Source organism: Sminthopsis crassicaudata, chromosome 1 (genome assembly GCF_048593235.1).
Source record: "Sminthopsis crassicaudata isolate SCR6 chromosome 1, ASM4859323v1, whole genome shotgun sequence".
Classification (NCBI taxonomy): Eukaryota; Metazoa; Chordata; class Mammalia; order Dasyuromorphia; family Dasyuridae; genus Sminthopsis; species Sminthopsis crassicaudata.
Genome location: NC_133617.1, coordinates 533,480,567 through 533,494,838, shown reverse-complemented (window position 1 = coordinate 533,494,838; position 14,272 = coordinate 533,480,567).

Here is a 14,272-nt window from a genome sequence, read left to right as displayed (position 1 = left end):
CGGCAACAAGAGAAGAAAAAGAGATTAAAGGATTTAGAGTAGGCAATGAGGAAATCAAATTATCACTCTTTGCAGTTATGATGATATATTTAGAGAACTCCAAAGATTCTACTAAAAAACTATTAGAAATAATCCACAATTTTATAAATTTGCAGGATACAAAATAAATCCACATAAATCATCAGCATTTTTATACATCACTAACAAAATCCAACAGCAAGAGATACAAAGAGAAATTCCATTTAAAATAACTGTGAATAGCATAAAATATTTGGGAATCTATCTGCCAAAGAAAAGTCAGGAACTATATGAGCAAAACTACAATACTTTCCACACAAATAAAGTTGGATCTAAACATTTGGAAGAATATTAAGTGCTCCTGGATAGGTCGAGTGAATATAATAAAGATGACAATACTATCTAAACTAATCTATTTGTTTAGTGTTATACCAATCAGACTCCCAAGAAACTCTTTTAATTATCTAGAAAAAATAACAACATTCATGTGGAAAGAGAAAAGGTCAAGAATTTAAAGGGAACTAAGGGGAAAAAAAATCAAATGAAGGCAGCCTAGTTGTACCTGATCTAAAACTATATTATAAAGAAGCTGTTCCCAAAACCATTTGTTATTGGCTAAGAAATAGACTAGTTGATCAGTAAAATAGGTTAGGTTCACAGGACAAAATAGTCAATAACTATAGCAATGTAGTGTTTGACAAACACAAAGACCCCAAATTTTGGGATAAGAATCTGCTGGGAAAATTGGAAATTAGTATGGCAGAATTTAGGCATTGATCCACACAACACCAAACACCAAGATAAGATCAAAATGGGTTCATGAGCTAGGCATAAAGAATGAGATTTTAAATAAATTAGAAAAACATAGGATAGTTTACCTCTCAGGCCTGTGGAGGAGGAAGGAATTTGTGACCAAAGAAGAATTAGAGATCATTATTGATCACAAAATAGAAAACTTTGATTATATCAAGTTAAAAAAGCTTTTGTACAAACAAAACTAATACAAATAAGATTAGAAGGGAAACAATAAATTGGGAAAATATTTTTACAGTTAAAGGTCTGATAAAGACCTCATTTCCAAAATATATAGAGAACTGACCCTAATTTATAAGAAATCAATCCATTCTCCAATTGATAAATGATCAAAGGATATGAACAGACAGTATTCAGATGAAGTAATTGAAACTACTTCTAGTTATATGAAAAGGTGTTCCAAATCATTATTGATCAGAGAAATGCAAATTAAGACAACTCTGAGATACCACTACCCACCTCTCAGATTGACTAAGATGACAGAAAAAGATAATGATGAATGTTGGAGGGGATATGGGAAAACTGGGACACTGTTGTTGGTGGAGTTGTGATTGGATTCAACCATTCTGGAGAGCAAACTGTGCATACTACTTGATCCAGCAGTATTACTGTTGGGCTTATATCCCAAAGAGATATTAAAGAAGGGAAAGAGACCTGTATGGGCAAAAATGTTTGTAGCAGCCCTTTTCATAGTGGCTAGAAATTGGAAATTGAATGGATGCCCATCAATTGTAGAATGGCTGAAAAAATTACGGTATATGAATGTTATGGAATATTATTATTCTGTAAGAAATGACCAGCAGGATGAATATAGACATGCTTGGAAAGACTCACATGAACTAAGTGAAATGAGCAGAACCAGGAGATCATTATATATTTCAACAACAATACCATATGAGAATCAATTCTGATGGAAGTGGTTATCTTCAACAATGAGAGGATCCAAACCAGATCCAACTGATCAGTAATGAACAGAACCTGCTTCACCCAGCAAAAGAACACTGGGAAACGAGTGTGGACCACAACATAGCATTTAAACTCTTTCTGTTATTGTTTGCTTGCATTTTTGTTTTTCTTCTCAGGTTATTTTTAGCTTCTTTCTAAATCTGATTTTTCTTGTTCAGCAAGATACCTGTATAACTATGTATACATATATTGTATTTAACAAATACTTTAACATGTTTAACATATTTAACATGTATGGGACCACCTGCCATCTAAGGGAGGGGGTAGAGAGAAGGAGGGGAAAATTTTTCAAAGGTCAATATTGAAAAGTTACCCATGCATATGTTTATCAATAAAAAGATATAACAAAAAATTATTTCAAAAAAGTGATTTAGAGCATTTTATATGACTAGAAATGGTTTTAATTTCTTCAACTGAAAATTGTCTCTTCATATCCTTTGACCATTTATCAATTGGGGAATGCCTTATATTCTTATAAATTTGAGTCAGTTCTATATGTATTTTAGAAATGAGGCCTTTATCATAAACACTGCTGTAAAAAATTTCCCCCAGCTTTCTACTTCCCTTCTAGGTCATTACAATTTAATAGCATTCAATTATTATTACTTTTTTCTTCTTTTCAACTTAAATTGTAATCATGTGACCAACAAGATAAAGGATATGATATTTATGTGCAAAAGATAAAGCAATTTTAACTATATCCATGGTCTAGGATATCAAGAACTCTAACAAGGTTAAAAAAAACCCAACAAATTAATAGCATAAAAGATATACCTCTAATTCCTTATACACTCAGCATACCCTTCCCCACATCCACCATTCTCTGGCAAGACTAAAAAAGCTGACCTAAGGATTTATAACAGCTCAAAACCACACCTCCCTGTCCTCTGCCTTCTAATATAAGAGAAAACCAAAAGTCTGGCTGAGGTTAGAGTAATCTATGCTGAATAGTACTCAACTGGAGAACTGTGGAACAGGAGGAAAATAAAAAAGCTATTATTAAAAAATAAATAATTGGCAGAACAGAAAATTAAATCAAATTTGTGACAAACCTCATGGTGAAGAGCAAAGAGAGAGACAAGAACAAAGAAACAAAAAAGGAAATTATTTATTGGGAATGTAAGTACACAGAAGGGAAGACATTCTAGAAGAAGAGAAGCAAAAAGCAATAAGGTTAAAAGAAAACATGATTTCCATATAAGGAAAAGCTATTGATCTGGAACAATGGTGATGTCAAATTCAAATAGAAATGTATCCCTATGAGCTGCACATTGACTCAGAAAACTACAGTTTTATTTCATCTATGTTATGTTGTCTTTTTATATATTTGTTAAATTTCTCAATTACATTTTAATCTTGTTTGGGGCACACTGGGGAGATTTTCACTATTTGTAGCCTGCTGGTTGAGTTTGACAACAGTGATCTAGAAAATGGCATGTCTAGAGACAATTTAAAGATTACAGGTTTCCTAGAAAAACAAGAAAAGACAAGAAATAGCAAAATGCAAGAAATAATGCAAGAAACTGCTCAAAATTACTAAATATAATAAAGATAGTACTAATCAAAAGAATACACATGTCATCACCAGGAAAAACAAAACAAAATGAAACAAGAAAAAAACTAAACCAAAGAACTCTATACTGCAAACTCCAAGACATAAAGTAATTAAATTGAACAATTCCAATGGAAAAAAAAATTCTGCAAGCATCCAGGAGAAAGACCTTTAAGTATAATGGAAAGGAAATTCTAATAATGAGAAACTATAAGAGCAAATTGGAATGATGTCTTTCAAAGAGAAAAGAGTTTACAATGCAACCAAAGATGACATATCCTACAAACCTGGGCTTAACTGTTAATGAAAAAAAGATGGACATCCAATAAAGAGAGGCAATCAAAGTATTCCTAGAAAGATAACTAGACCTGAAGAAATTATTTGCTTTGCCAAGACCTCAGACAACAGATATAAAGAGAGGTAAATAAATATAGCAACAGAGGAGAACAAAATAAAATACTATAGAAAAACAAATCCTATTTTTTTCCTCACTCCTCTGTTTTCATCAAGGGTATCACCATTCTTTCAGACACAGACTTGCAACCTAGGAGTCATTCTCAGTTTCTTTCTTTCAATCACCCATCTCCAACCTGTTGCCAAAATCTGTCAATTTTACTTCTGCAATATATTTTAAATATGTTTTCTTCTATTCTCTGACACTGCCACTGCTCTGGTACAGGCTTCATCATTTTATACTTAGTTTATTGCCATAACTTGCTACTTAGTTTTTTGTATCAAATCTCTCCTTACTTTTTCTATTCAGCTGTCAAACTTATATTTCTAAAATATAGGTCTGACCATATCATTCCTTTATTTAATAAACTCCACTGACCCCTTGGATCAAATATAAAATCATTTGGTATTCCTTTATATTATTACTATACCATAACCTGACTCCCTCCTATCTTTCTAGTCTTCTTAAACTTATTTCTGCTCTCTGTAGACACTAGCATCTTTGCTATTCCTTGGACAAGAAACTCCATCTTCTGATTTTTAATTTTCACTTGTTATTTTCCAAGTCCAGAATGCTCTCCCTTCTCATCTCTGCTTCCTGACTTCTTTCAAGTTCCCACTAAAATTCCACCTTTTACAAATCACTTTTCCCAAACCCCTTTAATACTAGTTCCTACCTTGGGCTCATCATCTCCAATTTATCCTGTATGTGTGTGTGTGTGTGTGTGTGTGTGTGTGTGTGTGTGTGTGTGCCCACACATGAGGCACTACCACACACATTTTACTTTGCTTTTCTCTAGAGCTTAACACAGTGCCTAGAACATAGCAGGTATTTAATAAATGCTTATTGATTAATAAATTTTAGTACTCTCTCATCTTTCCAAATGATATGCTTGAATTATCATCTACTAATATGCTTGAATTATCATCTGCTATATCCCTGATATCTAATCCTATGAATAATTAACTTTTTTTCTGTAATCTGATCTTCCTGTTTCTCATTTTGCAAGACAAGAACCTAGGTCTGACTTCTGTATTTGTGATGTTTGAGGGATTCTAGGTACATGACTAGCCCTTCTAAGATAGACTAGCTTAGATTTTTAATATAAATATATGATTGTGCTATGTGATCACATCATATTTTCTGGGCTAATTAATTCCAATTTCTGATGGATGCTTCTTATACAATTTTAGTTGTATTCCCTTATCTTCAAGTTTTGTGGAAGTAGAAGGATGATTTTTTTGTAATTAGTCATCTAGGTCAAAACATTTTATTTTGCCTTGCAGTTTCTGTCTGAAAATCTATGACAACTTTTCTCCAATGAATTCTGGCTTTAGTCTTTGTTTTTCACTAATGATAATGAATTGAAGTCCCAAAGTACAGAACTGTTGGGAAATTAGAATTATAGGATGTATATCAGCAGAGTTCCCTGAAAACTTGATAAAACACTGGGAGGTAAATCTTTGTTTTGGGTTTTTATTTTAATTTATGGAGGACATAGACTTGCCATTGTCAACCCATTTCTACTTCACAGAATACAAATGATTGAATCTTAGTGATGGATAAATCAATTTGTTTAGGCAATTCTGGGTTACTATCACTAACTATTACTGAAGGTTTTCTTTTTTCAGGTGCCGTTCTTGTCTCTTCGAAGTGTCAGTATTTCTCCAAATCCCAAGTTTCAGTATTTCTCTAAATTGAAAGAACTTTGTTCTGAGTCAAACTAATTTTCAATTGATCAATCAAAAATAACTTTTTTTCATCACTTAATATGATGCTTGGTGCTAAAGGGGTAATATGATGAATAATTGGGCATGGTCCTACACAGGGTTTGAAGAGAAAAAATTAATAGGAATCTATTAGAATTGTATGTCCATTATTATAACTACAACAGAAATTCAGGGATTATAGAATTCCACAAGGTAGGAGCTAAGCTAAGATGGCAGAGAATAGACAGGTCTTTGAGCTTTTCTGGCTTCCCTCAGATCAATATTATATCAAGACTCTGGACTGATTTTGGAGTGACAGAACCCACAAGTATTTGGACTGAAACAAATGTCTTTCAGGGGAAAAGATGGACATTCAATGAAACAGGTGAATTTCATTTATTTCTGATGAAAATACCAGCATTGAACAGAAAATTTGATCTTCAAATACAGAACTAAAGAGAAGCATAAAAAGGTAAAAAAAAAAAAAAAAGAAAAATAATTGTTTCTTTTAAAAGTTAAAAAGTTTATATCCCTACTGTATCTCTGTTATGGGTATACTTAGAGGGGGTAGGTATAATTTGATTTTATTGTGATGATATAAAAAAGAAGCAAGAGGTAAAAAGGGATTGTATTAGAAGAAAATGGAAGTAAAATGGGATAAATTACATCTCAAAAAGAGGCAAAAAAGATCTATTGAAACTGAAGGAAAGAGGCAGGGGGACTGAGCATTGTGTGAACCTTACTCTCATCAGATTTGACTCAAAGAGAGAATATCAGACATATGTAACTCACAGAGAAATTGTCTGGGGAAAGGAAAAGGCAAGGCTTATAGAAGGGAGAACAGAAGTAGAAAGGAAAAGGGATAAGAAAGGAGGAGGCATTGTAAAAGGGGAGGACTGTTTGAGGGAGGTGGTGGTCAGAAACAAAATACTGGGGAGGAGGGAAAGGAAAGATAAAATCATAATTTGGGGTAAATAAAATGGCAGGAAATACAGAGTAAGTAATTTTAACTGTGAATGTGAATGGGATGAATTCTTCCAAAAAATGGAAGCAGAGAGCAGACTGGATTAAAAGCCAGAATCCTACAATATGTTTTTTAAAAGAAATACATTTAAAGCAAAGTGATACATACAGAATAAAGGTAAAAGGCTGGAGAAGAATCTATTATTCTTCAGCTGAAGTAAAAAAAAAAAAAGCAGGGGTAGTGATTCTGATCTCAGATCAAGTAAAAGTAAAAATAGATCTAAGTAAAAGAGATAAGGAAGGAAACTACATCTTGCTAAAGGGTACTACAGATGATGTAGTACTGATAGTACTATATGCAAACATATATGCACCAAATGATATAGCATTCAAATTCCTAAAGGAGAAATTAAGAGAGCTGCAAAAAGAGTTAGACAATAAAACTATACTAGTGGGAGATCTCAATCTTGCTCTCTCAGAACTAATAAACTGAACCACAAATTAAATTTAAAAAGAAGTTAAAGAGGTAAATAGAACTTCATGTATATATATATATATAATGTATGTATATATACACATATATAATATTTTTATTATATTAATGTCATATGAGAAAAATACTTTAAATCATATTGATCCGAGAAATACTAATGAAGACAACTCTTAGGTACCACTACACACCTCTCAGGCCAAGATGACAGTAAAAAATAATGATAAATGTCGAAGTGATTGTGGGAAAACTGACACATTGCTGGTGGAGTTTTGAATTGATCCAACCATTCTGGAGAGCAATTTGGAACTATGCCCAAAGGTCTATCAAACCTTGGATCCAGTAGTGTCTCTAGTAGGTCTATATCCCAAAGAGATCATAAAAAGAGAAAAGGATCCACATGGCAAAAATGTTTGTGGCAGTCCTTTTTGTAGTGTCAAAGAACTAGAAACTGAGTGGATGTCCATCAATTGGAGAATAGCTGAATAAATTGTGGTATATGAATATTATGGAATATTAGTGTTCTGTAAGAAATCTCCAACAGGATGATTTCAGAGAGGCCTGGAGAGACTTACATGAACTGATGCTAAGTGAAATGAGTAGAACCTTGTAAAATAATAGCAAGATTATATGATGATCAATTCTGACAGATGTGGCTCCTCTTTTCAACAGCAAGGTAATTCAGTTCAGTTCCAGGGGTCTGGTGATGAAGAGAGTTTTCTGCACCCAGATAGGGGACTACGAGGACTGAATGTGGATCACAACATCATATTTTCATCTTTTAGTTGTTGTTTTCTTTTTTTTCTTTTTTTTCCTTTTTTGATCTGATTTTTCTTGGGCAGCATGATAATTATGGAACTATCTATAAAATAGATATATATAGAAAGAATATTCTATAGAAGAAAGGAAGAAGGGAAGGAATTGGCATATAGTTTGCAAGAGGCATTAAATGGAATATTTTAACTTAAATTAAGGGATAAAAATGGAAATAAGATTGTATGGAAAGTGTGGAAGGCCTTGAAATCAAGGCTTTAAAAAAATTATAACATGTATCTATGGAGTTTAAGATTATAAATATTTCATCACAATACTCTTGTGAGATAGGTATTAATCAGTTCCAAACATTTATTAAGCATCTAATATATCAAGCATTATGCTTGACCCTGGGATTAGTAAGAAAAATGAAATATTTTCCCCTCAGTGAGCTTGCATTCTATCAGGGGAGATAATATATACATAGTGAAAATATTATCCTTACTTGACAGGTAATTAAACTGATGTTTATTGAGGGAAATAATTTGCCTGGGGCATAAAGCTAGTAAATGTAAAAATTGGCATTGTTAATAATTCATGGAGTTATTTACAAACTAGGTGGCCTAAGTGGAATTCTATTATATGAAAGCAGGTACCTGATCATACATAAAGATTGCTATTGCCAGGGAGAGTAATAAAGGTAAAAATGGTGAAAGCTGTTTTGCCACAGAAAATTTAGAAGGATCTGGAGGGTAGACGTTGACACAAATGTATGAACATAAACCCTCAGGGCACTGAGCTGAGAAAATATTTTGTTAAACTATTACTTCTGTTATTTATTGTAGTATTCGAAGCTACTGCTCTAAACTGGGTCATGTCTCATTGACTCCCTTGATTTCTGAACTTAATTCTGGTCACTGATCCTATCCAGACACAATAGAAACTTTTGGGCCTTCAGGGTACCAGCCTTAATCCCAATTACCGATTTTGTGCTTTTGAATAATATTTCTTGCTTCTAGCTGCTAGTAGCTGAAACCAAGAAGACTGATGAAGACTGAAGAAGAAAAACAAGAACTGGAGGAGCTTGGGTCAGAACTCTGGTAAAACTGGATGGGAAACTACAATCCACAAGTAGGCTGATTATATAAAGCTTATAACTTTATTTTCTTAGCTTACAATCTAAGCCATTGAATGTCACAAGATGACAAGTTTATATCTCCCATGCATTTCTTTAATCACCTATGCTGACATGTCTTATAACCATTGACAGGAGTCTCAAGACCCGAGATGCAGTCATAGTTGAATAGGACATAGGACATTCAGATATTGCTAAGTATATGAATGAGCTTCTTCCTTCACTCTGAACAATGTAATCTCAAAAGGCCAAGACACCTGGGTTAAATCAATCTAATGTATAAAATAAATTATGAATGTCTTTAATCAATTTGGAAAATTCAAGGGTTTGAGAAGATTATAAATTTAGGTGGTGGATTAAAGGCTAATGACATGATTTAGGAAGTATCACATGATTGGATGTGAAGATCAAATCACACCCCTTGGACTAAGTTTAAAAAGAACAAGTAAATTCAAAATTAGCCACTCAAGTGGTGAATCACTCTAGTGATGAAGAGTTCTGGTTTGGAAGATTACAGTTTGATGATTAAAGACAAGGTCCTGAGAAGGGACAGAACAGAGTTCTTTTCTCTGTTTTCCTTTCCCCATCCCACGGAGCAATTTTATTTCAGAGGCTTAATTCCAACTTTTAAACTGTAATTATTTGGGGTGGAGAGGAAGGACACACATACACATACATTATATATATATATATATATATATATATATATATATATATATATATACACACACACACACAAAGAAAAGAGAGAGAGAGAGAGATACAGAGAGACAGAGAGAGAGGTAAAGAGAGAGACAGAGAGAGAGTCAGTGTCTTCTCCCTTCCAACCAAGTCATTAAAGAGAATTGGACCAATAACAGATAGTACCTATTCAGCTATCATCAGAGAGACTAGATTGGTAGCAAACAACACATCCAGTTATGAGTTGTAACCACCCAAATAAAGACAAATTTAGTGAGTTCCCTCATAGCAAAGGGAGTATTGGACTCTATAGAGACACCATGTGCCATGTCTAAAGAGAATTCTTTCTAAAATGGAATGAAAAAAAAAAAAAGACCTCTGTTAACAAGGAAATTATAAATACTCTTTTGCCTTGTGTATTGAAATATTTTCTCCTTTATCTGGGATTTCTGGAATTTGGCTAAACTTTTCCTGGAGTTTATATTTGGGGATCTCTTTCAGGTAAGCGGTGGATTCTTCTAATTTCTAATTTATTTTCTGGTTCCAGAATATTTTCTGTGGCAATTTTCTATGACAATTTCTTGAAAGATGGCATATAGAATTTCCTTTTTTGATTGTGGCTTTCAGGTAGCCTAATAGTTTTAAACTTATCTTTCTTGGATATATTTTCCAGATTTAGAAATTGTCTTCTATTTCTTTCTTTCTTTTGGTTTTGTTTTATTGTTCATTTTCTTGCTAGTTTGTTATAGCTGTAAATTATGTCACTTAGCTTTAGTTGAGTCTCAGAAGTTCTTGGAATAAATCATTATTTCATCTATTAAAAAATGATCCTTTTATTGCCTCTTTGTCTTTGCTTATTTCCTCCTTTCTTGGGAGGGAAGTCTATTTGCCTTAGTTAGAAATTTAAATTTATATCAAATAATAGTAGTTCTGATGGATATTTTTGCTTTAGCCCTGATTTTTTGGGGGGGAAAACTTTCCTTTCCCCACATTTTCATTCCAGATAATGCTAATTCTTACCTTTAGACATATGCTAATGACCATAGTAGTGAATGGGCACATTACTTCTTTTCTTTTCAATCTTAACAGCAATAAATTTTATTTGGTCAAAAGTTTTTTTTCTGAATCTATTAATATAATCAATTATATCATATGAGTTATAACTTTATCATTATTAATGTCATATAAAAATCATTTGACTTTTGTTAATTTTATGATAAGATTATAATTAAAGTCTTATCATTATGTACAATCTTTTAAATATGCTGTAATATCTTTTTAAATAATTCAGTCTTTTTTATTTTCCATTTGTATTGATTAGGAATATTAGTCTGTTGTCTTCTTTCTCTGCTTTGCAACTTCCTATGTTGTTTCAAGACCATATTGTCTGATAGGCAAAATTTAGTAAAATGTCTTCTTTTTCTAGTTTAAAGACAATATTTATAATACTGGAATTCATTTTTCTTTGGATATGCAATAGAATTCATTTGTACATATTATTTTCTTTGGAGTTCACTTAGGACTCAACAATTTCTTTTCCTTCTATTGGATTACTTCAGTTTATATTTTTCAATTAATATGAATGTTTTATATTTTACAAATAACTTTTTCAATTTAATTATGAGTTCAGTTAGCATACAATTGCACAAAATAATTTCTACCAATTTCTTTTATTTCCTTTTCTTTGTTATACATTTTCCCTTTTTCCTTTTTGGCATGACTTTTTTTTATATAATAGCTTTTTATTTTTCAAAATACATGCAAAGAGAGTTTTCAACTTTCACCCTTTCAAAACCTTGTGTTACAGATTTTTCTTTCTCCCTTTCATGTCTTCTCTCCCCTACATAGTAAATAATCCAATACATGTTAAATGTGTGCAATTTTTAAAAATATATTTCTATATTTATCATGATGCACAAGAAAAATCGGATCAAAATGGAAAAAGAAATTAGAAAAGAACAAGCAAGCAAACAACAATAACAAAGGTAAAAATATCATGTTGTGATCCACATTCAGTCCCCACAGTCCTCTCTTTGAGTATAGATCACTCTCTCCATCACAAGTTTATTGGAATTGGCCTGAATCACCTCATTTTTGAAAAGAGTAAAGTCCATCACGTTTATCATCACATAATCTTGTGGTTGTTGTGTACAATGTTCTTTTGGTTCTATTCTCTTAGCATCAGTTCATATAAGTCTCTCCGAACCTTTCTGGAAACATCCTGCTGATTGTTTCTTATAGAAGAATAATATTCCATTACATTTATATATAATAACTTACTCAACCATTCCCCAGCTGATGTACATCTACTCAGTTTTCTTTCTTTGCCACTACAAAAAAGGCTGCTATAAACATTTTTGTACATGTGGGTCCTTTTCCCTTTCTTATGATCTCTTTGGGATACAAACCTATAGAGATATTGCTGGATCAAAGGGTATGCACCCTTTTTAAAAAAAAAAAGGGTCAGATAAGTTAATACTTTATTTAATTATCTAATTATTTAATCATTCTCATCAATTCAATTTTTAAAATCTTTTCTTTAAGATTTTCTTTTTTGTTATTTAGCTTTGAAAAATGTGTTTTCTAGCTTTTTTTAGTTGCATACCAACTCTTAGGTGGTCTGACTGCAATTTCTTTATTTATGCTTGAATTCTTTGTTACTTGCTAGAAGCATTTTTCTTTCATGTGGAAACTGGATTTTGGCTATCGTTTTCCTGAGAGTTTTCAAATTCGAAAATTTATTTCAGAGACTAGTGTGATTACTTATTTCTATATTATCTTCACTTCCAGTTAAAATATTGTTGAACTTTTTCATCAATGATTTCCTGAAGTAAAACATTCCAATTTTTGTTTTGGTGATGGTTTTTAGGAGGTGTAAAATAATTATCCTTAATCTTTTTTCCAGGCCAGATCTTGTTGCCGGTGTTACTGTTGCTGTTGTTATAATAGGTCTGAAATTAGTTAGTCTACATTTTCTTCATAAAAAAAAAAAAAAAAGACATTTCAGAATACTCTGGTCTAGAGTTTTTGTTCTAGGAGTATTTCCGATTAAAATACTAGCAGCTTCTGGCCTATTTACCTGTACTTAGGTAGTTTCTGTTGTAATATCACAATCATAATGCCCACAAGATTCTGGCATTTTTTCTGTAGTATTGGGCTAAATAAAATCTCTTAGAATTATCTCTTTTGGCATTTCTTTTTATATGGTCCCTTCATGAGAATTTTACTGGAAAATATGCTGGTGATCTAGGATTCCCTCTCACCTCTAAGATCCCTTCCAGCTTTAAATCTAAGGTACTATGATCTCACAACCACCATCTTAACTGGAAGATATTCCAGTATTCCTTGTAAAGTTTTTTTTGGGTATACTTGGTGGCAATACAGAGGCAGGAAAAAGAGATGGTTTAAGTTGTTTCATCTAAAACTGACCATTACCATGCAAATTAAATCCCTTAGCCAGAACTAGAAAAGTAACTGCCTAAAATGTCCTAGTAGTTTTTCCTTGTTAATTTTCAAAAATTAAATTAATATTTCAATTCTGAATTTAAATACCTGCCCCATAAGAATTTCCATATCTGCAATAAGACACAAAAAATCCTATATAAAAATATTCATTTTATAGTAGTTGGTGTTTTTTTGTTTGTTTTTTGTTTTTTTTTTTGCTAAGGCAATTGGGGTTAAGTGACTTGCCCAAGGTCACATAGTTAGGAAGTGTTAAATGTTTGAGGTCAGATTTGAACTCAGGTCTTCCTGCCTTCAGGGCTGGTGCTCTATCCATTGTGCCACCTAGCTAACCCGGTTGTTGTTTTTGTTTGTTTGTTTGTTTAAGTATGTAATAAATTCCATATTTTACTTTCAAAACTATCGTGTTTGTATTCTTCTCCCAATGTCTTAGTATTCTCTTCTGTGCATTTTCAAGAATGTTTTCATGATTCTCTTTTTGGAGGAAATTGAGAAAAAAATAAAAGAAATAAACTTTGTGAAGATAAATTAATCTATATAATGGCCATATCAAATAATATATTTCTTTTTTATTACTTTTACTTAGAGTCCATCACCTCTCAATTAGAAAAAGTAAGCAATTTGCTTCATCATAGATTCTTGAAGACATTATTGGTTATTGAATTTTTTAACTATCTTAAATTATTCATAGTCTCTTAAGTTTCAAAGAACAATAGTTATTCTTATAAAAACTGTCTTAGTTCTATTTACTTCATATCACACCAGTGAGTCATATAGAATTTTACATTTTATTTTGATATTTCTTATGGCCTTATGGCACAATATTTTCCCTTACATTCATATAACACCATTTCCCCAGCAATTTTCTAATTTTTTGATACCACTTTATACATGCACTTACATATAAACACAAAGATAAATCTATACACACATATATATTATATAGATTATAGTTATTTTATTTTTCCCTTCCTCTTTTCAATATTAGAAAGTGTGTTTTGTTAGTAAACAAGTCTGTATCATCCTTCCTCTTCAACATCCATAATCCCCATTTATTTTCTTTGAGTTTGATGTATTGTTATGTTGAATTGCTTGTGTGTATGTGTGAGTATTCAACCTTCTTTTATACATTTCATGAGTAAAGTTCATTTGATGCCATATCTTCATCTCTTCCTCCATTTTTGTATTTTCTCATGCATTCTAATTATGAGAAATACCAAGGTCCACCCTTTCTAAACAGTTACGTGTATGAAGTACTAAGCCTGGAGTCAAGAAG